Here is a 6,697-nt window from a genome sequence, read left to right on the forward strand (position 1 = left end):
TATTGCAGAATAACCTGTTTGCTGAGCAACCAACAATCAATCCTAAACTGGAAATAACCCTCAAAGTAAAGATTCTTTGTGGAGTTTTTTTCCCCATAAACAAACAGCTCAGTTTTACATTCAGTGTTACTCACTAAAACAGTGTGTATCTCTGAGGTCTAACAGACACATTGAAGGTGTTTCCTGCCCGATAAAGTTAACCCCTTCAACACTAAGTATCTTTGCTTGAAATTCATGATCAGCTATGGTTTTGATTAATCATTCACAAATTCTTAAGTAGACTTCACATCATTACATATCTGGTATCAATCAAAAGTAGACAAGTTGACGGTTAGATATATATGGAAGTTTACGCTTGTCATATACATACAGGTCAAATACAGGTGTGAAAAGGAAAAGGTAAACTTAATAATTACCAAGGATATATATGCCTATATTATTACCTCTGCCAAAGAGGTTATGTTTTAGCTGGTGTTTATCTGTTTGTTGGTTGGTTTGTTGGTTTGTTTGTTAGCAACATAACTCAAAAAGTTCCTTTTTTTTTTTTTTAGATAATGACACAATGAATATATGATTAAATTCTGGTGATGTTCTGGCTTACCGTCTGGTTGTTCTGTCATAAAACAGTCAATGCTGTTAAGTGTCACAGACAGTGTAAAGTGTCATGTAGAAAACCTGCTATTACACAATTTTTAAATAGACAGAATATTCATAATTCACAGCTTTTAATGTGTTGATAATGTACCAAAATGAAGTATGACAGTTTTTCAGTGTGCAGTCAGTCAGATGATGATTGTGGTGATGTTTGCAGCCATGCCAGCCGGCCCTAATAGTAAACCAGTGAAATCAGACTCCNTAACCAGTGCTCTAGAAACCAGCAGGTCTTCAGAGCCAACATTGATGGCTTGATGGAACGCTTAAACCAAACTGGAGGTAAAATATTTTTGAATGTATGTTTAAGTTTTCACTGCTGAAATGTGTTCTCTCTGTGTTGTAAGATGCTGCACTCAATGTCAAGTCTTCTTCAGGAAAACTGGTGATTGTATGAAATAATTTACTGATAATTCAAGTTTTCTTCAAGAATGTCCTTGTAGGCACATAATTCTAATATTCTCCATGGAGTTTTCTGACAAGCATAAACAGCAGAGTGATGTCTATTACCAGATATCTAGGAGATCTTTTCCCACAAAGACAGGAGACATAAACCTTTTCCACCATTTAAATTGGTTGTGTTACCATAGCAATTAGTTACCATAAACCAAAATCAGACTTTGGTTTCCGTTGTGTCATCATTACTAAGGAGTCACTCTGTCTGCTCTGTTTGCTCATTAGTGGGCCTTTTCTGTTGAAGGAATTTGTCACTTTATAGGCCACATTTATCTAATATGTGTATTTTTATGTGTTACTATTACAGGGCATATAAATCTAATTATGTGTGCACTCACCAATATTGCAGATCAACCTGTTTGCTAAGCAACCAACAATCAATCCTAAACTGCAAATAACCCTCAAAGTAAAGATTCACTGTGGAGTTTTGGTTTTTTTCTTCATAAACAAACAGCTCAGTTTTACATTCAGTGTTACTCAATAAAACATTGTGTATCTCTGAGGTCTAACAGACACATTGAAGGTGTTTCCTGCCTGATAAAGTTAAACATGAAGCATATTGTGAAAACAATATGGTAAGTCTTTTTTAATCTCACTGTGGGGAAATTTGCAGCAAAGTGGATAGTGCAAACATGTAAGTAATATCAGTAAAAAAAAAAAAAAAAAACCACAAGTACTAGCTCAGGTTGTCCAAAGTCCTCTGGATGTGGAAATAATAATATTGCACATTTAAATGATATTGCACAGATTATTTCAAGAGAAGAACTACTGACAGAGAAATGTTAATATTACACAAATTTTATTTATATTGTACAGATTTAAGTGGAAAAATACTGACATTGCACAGACTCGCCAGTTTTTCAGTGTGCAGTCAGTCAGATGATGATTGTGGTGATGTTTGCAGCCATGCCAGCCGGCCCTAATAGTAAACCAGTGAAATCAGACTCCCTCTCTGTGTCCCAGGTGCCCACATCCTGCAGAGAATGAACGGCTGTGAATGGGACGATGAAACTGGAGACATCAGAGGTTTTAATCAATATGGATATGATGGTGAAGACTTCATAGCGCTGGACCTGCAGACGCTGACATGGATCGCTCCAAAACCGCAGGCTTTTATCACCAAACTGAGATGGGACACAGAGAAAGCTCGACTACAATTCAATAAAAACTACTTAATCCACGAGTGCCCCGACTGGTTGAAGACATATGTGGACTACGGGAGGAGTTTTCTGCAGAGGACAGGTAGAATAACACAACCTGAAATACACATGGTTATGTACTTTATCTGTTTCTGTCCACATGAATGGACACAAAACACATCCTGATCTGTCACATTCAGTTAAGACTCATCAGCTTCTCTCCCCAGATCTTCCCTCAGTGTCTCTCCTCCAGAAGACTGCCTCCTCTCCGGTCACCTGCCACGCTACAGGTTTCTGCCCCGACAGAGCCGACTTGTTCTGGACCAAAGATGGAGAGGAGCTTCATGAGGACATGGACAAAGGAGAGCTCCTCCCCAACCATGATGGAAGCTTCCAGATGAGTGTTGACCTGAAGGTTTCATCCATCGCACCTGAAGACTGGAGGAGATACAACTGTGTGTTTCATCTGTCTGGTGTCAAAGACGACATCAGAACCAAACTGGACAAAGCAGCGATCATATCTAATGAAGGTGAGACTGGAATAGAAGTGAAGTTATCTCAGTCAAGGTGATCTTTTATTATTTGTTTATCTGCTATCTACTATGATACCTTAAAAACTCTGTAACTGCTGTTTAGGAAATATAACCAACTATGTTTCCAGATATTGTTTGGCTCAACAGAAATACATTAGTTAGGTCACTTTAAACAGAACAAACAACAATATTCACATTGGCATCGGGAAATCAGGTCAACAACTTTTAAGTCAGCTATTACAACACACTTTAATCATCAAGCCTTCACTAGTTTTATTTGATATTCTCATCTTTTGAACTTCTTTTCAACGTTGCTGTTTTTATTTGCTGTACTGTGCTTTAATCTGTCTCTTAAATTCTGATGCTTTCAAGTCTCTACCTTGTAAAAAATGCTCTATAAATCAGGATTATTATCATTTTTACCTTGTTGGACCTTCTCAGTTTCTCCTTCAGAGTTTCCAGCTGGTCCTTTTCTTGGTGGTGTGGTAGGACTTTTGCTGCTGCCGGTCGTCTTCATCGCTGGACTCTTCATCAGGAGAAGAAGCAGTTTTTGTGCGAGAAGATGATGTTTTTATCCTCTAATGTCTCTGTGATCAAACCATGCGGTTTTCTCATGTATCTGCATGTTTTGTGTGGTACTTTTGGTACGTCATTTAGTTGTTTTTTTTGTTTGTTTGTTTTTTTAACAATTTATGGTGAAGAACAAATTGCACATTCTGAAACGTTAATCATTTTGTACCATTATCTTTCTTCTGTGTTCAGGGTTCCAGCTTTCTCACGGTTAGTATTCTGCCTTTAACTATGTCAAACTGATTTTCTTCTTTCTTCTTGGAACTAATATCCTGATCCCTGCACTTGGCAAGATCACACTTTTTGTGACTTATTTGTTTTAACATGAGAAGAGTGAAGATTAGAAGAGAATGCCGAGTCAGGAAAAACAGGATTTTCCCCTGTAGATGAACATCTGGATGGTTCTGGTGTTGCTAATTGAGATGCAACAGCTGCTCAGTCACACGAGGTCAGGCAGTGTACAATAATACAGATGCATCCTGCTCACTTTACCTGACGCAGGACTGGTGCAGCCGCTGTTTGCCTCAGAGGATGTTGGATATCGTCAGCATTGAGGTGAAAAGGATTCGCTGTAAACAGTTTGGCCACCAGATGGACTCTGATCCAGTAGTATGTTGTTGAGTTTCTCCCTTAGAGTTTCCTGCATCGCTGGACTCCTTATCCAGAGACAGAATAATGATGACGAGGGACAAACTAGGCTAACTGATTAAGGCTGATTAAGGGTGTCAGATGAGTTTCCAGCTAATGAACTAAATGTATTTAGAGAAAGTAAAGAAATATTTCAGAGGTTTTTCTTTAAAACATGCAAGTGGGTCATTGTGTCAATAATATTATTTTAGTCTGTACTGACTGTACAAAACTGTAAGTATTGTCAAAAAAATGTATATATTTTATTTTTTTATTCCTGGTATTAAACTCTGATTGTGTCTTGTGTCCTCTGCTTGTGCTTTGTTCAGAAAACAGAAGTGGTGGAATCTGGTTTGATGATTTATTTTTTTTATCCTCCTCAGAACAATCTAGTTTAGATGAGGCTAGTTGATATTTAGTGGTTTTTGGTTTGGATCTGGTCTAATGTGGTTCAGACTTTTTTTTTTATTTTAAAGGTTTTTGGGGGGCATTTTCACAAATAAAGCTTCTACATTCCAGAGACTTTGTTTTAAAGACATTGTGCCTCTCTGGCATCATGTAGCCCTGATCTTCTCTAAAAAGTAATGTTTGGGCTCAACCAAAAATATTGATGCCACTGTTTGCATCAGTGTCTTTAAGTTATAGCAAAGTCTGATGGAATTATGTTTAACCAACAGACTAGCTTGAGTTTCTTCTATATTTTTAATTTCCAGTCAAAAACATCTGAAATTGTCCACGTTAAGACAGAAATCCTGAACTCAAGCTGGAGATTAAGATAATTTAGTATCTTACATCAACTTCAGTTTTAACAGACATTTAAGTTTAAATTGTACACAATATGAAGTGAATGTAATTATTATATCAACATGAAAATGATGTTTGCAACTGACAGAGTTTAAATCAGTAAATGAGGTTTATTTTATGTTGCAACCAAACATTTAACTGAGCAGGAGGAAAAAAGGCCATTTGAATAACTTTTTAGAATGTATAGGGTTTTTTTGGTCTCAAATGTGCTGTACATTAAAATAATAATAATAACATAGAAGGTATAATCTGTCTTGTTTGCACTTCCACAAATGAGATAAACGTTTCACACATTTTACAGTAGGTCTGAGAGCAGCACAGGTTCACCTGAAACGTCTAACACTGTTTTCCATTAAAATGTGGGAAAAATAAGGAATCTGTCGCTCAGCAGTGTAAGATCAGTTTTCCTGAACTTTTCTGGCTTTCGCATTGTTTCAGCTCATTCATGCAGCTTTTGTTTGAGCTGCTTCTGCGTCTGAAGTCTTGTGACTGTTGGACAGCCCCAGATGTTCAAGTCTTTACGTGAGGAAGTCCAGAGTTGCAGGAAAAAACACAACTAAGTCACTTTTCTGAAATTAGGAAAGGGCTGACATCGACTTCTTTATCGAGACAAGATGAAGAAGTTGTTGCTGCTGCTGCTCTGTGATGTTGCTTCTGCAGGTAAGATCTCACTTTCATCTGTCAACATGCTGCTGGACGGTTATGATTTAATTTCACTTTCACTTCAGTTCTAAAAGCAGCTAAATCTTCATCTGGTCGCATTTTATATCTGCTCCTTAATAATGTCGGTGTGGCTGAGTCTGATGAAAGTTGTGTTGATGCGGAATAAAGTCATTGTTAGTCTCCATGTTGTGGCTGTGAAACCTGAACTAAATAAAAACTTAATTTACAACAGAGTATGACACAAGAGACAGTTTTACTCAAATGGATTTGACTTGTTTCTCCAACATGTTCATCATCTTCAGCAGATAAAACCTTAAAGTATTCAGATTCTTTACTCAAGTAAGAATAGCAGAAGCTGAATGTAAAAACACTCCATTACCAGTCAACATGCAGCACTGACTGCAGCTGATGTTGTTTCATTACTATTCATCATTGTGACCTTTGTGATTGCCTCAGAAATGACCCATTTATTTCCTGTGTTTAGGTTTAGGCACAAAAACTACAGAACTGATGTAAAGTAACTGAGTATATTTACTTAAATACAGTTGGTAGTTCTAGTTTTTCATATTTTTATTCGTTGTACTTGTACCTCACAATGGATTCAAAGAAAATTTCGCATATTTTATACTCCAATACATTAAAAAAAATAAAATAAAAAAGCTGTTTGTCACTTTACTTTCTAATCACGTAACAATAATAATATAACTCTGACAATGGGCACTTTCTGTGAATCTCAAAAATCTAAAAGTACATTTTGTTGCCAGCATGTCTGTAGTTACTTGAGTGAAATGTGGAATAGAGGACTTTTACTTTTACTGGGAAAGGGAAAGTGTTGTACAGACTGAAAGAAACACCACCGAGTGCTGAAAACAAGAAGCTAACTTCAGTCTCCCATGTCAAAGTCGCATGTTTTGCAGCACAACAGTGACGTCGTGCAACTTCTGCATTCCTCCTGGAGTATCGTAACTCACAGTGATGCAAGTTCTGTTATGTTGTACACCGTCACAGTGGATTTGAAATGAAGCGGTGAAGATGTAGACAAGAGTGGGCCAAAATTCTTCCATGTGTAACACTGTGAGGCATCAATTAAACAGTGATCTCTGTAGTTGATTTAAACACAGTGCCATAGTGTAAAAAGAACATTGTAAAAGAGTGAATTAATATATTTGATTATAAGAATTCATTTGTACAAACTGACATCATTACAGAAGCTGCTCATTATGTCATGTGGCCATACTGACAGTTTTGCTCTTC

At 37.1% G+C, this 6,697-nt stretch overlaps 1 protein-coding gene and 1 long non-coding RNA gene across 2 annotated transcripts in view; one reads left to right on the top strand and one right to left on the bottom strand.

Annotated features, from left to right (window-relative positions):
• Positions 1 to 6,697, top strand: part of LOC103368527 (major histocompatibility complex class I-related gene protein-like) — a gene marked incomplete at its 3' end in the record, with an annotated part of 31,980 nt that overhangs the window by 4,184 nt on the left and 21,099 nt on the right. The window lies entirely within an intron of this gene.
• Positions 2,691 to 6,697, bottom strand: part of LOC103368521 (uncharacterized) — an 11,830-nt gene continuing 7,823 nt past the window's right edge. The window contains exon 3 of the long non-coding RNA XR_520780.1: positions 2,691 to 2,782. This is a non-coding gene — a long non-coding RNA (uncharacterized LOC103368521). The remainder of the gene's footprint in view (positions 2,783 to 6,697) is intronic.

The sequence above is a fragment of the Stegastes partitus genome, unplaced genomic scaffold (genome assembly GCF_000690725.1).
Source record: "Stegastes partitus isolate 25-593 unplaced genomic scaffold, Stegastes_partitus-1.0.2 Scaffold1166, whole genome shotgun sequence".
Lineage (NCBI taxonomy): Eukaryota > Metazoa > Chordata > Actinopteri > Pomacentridae > Stegastes > Stegastes partitus.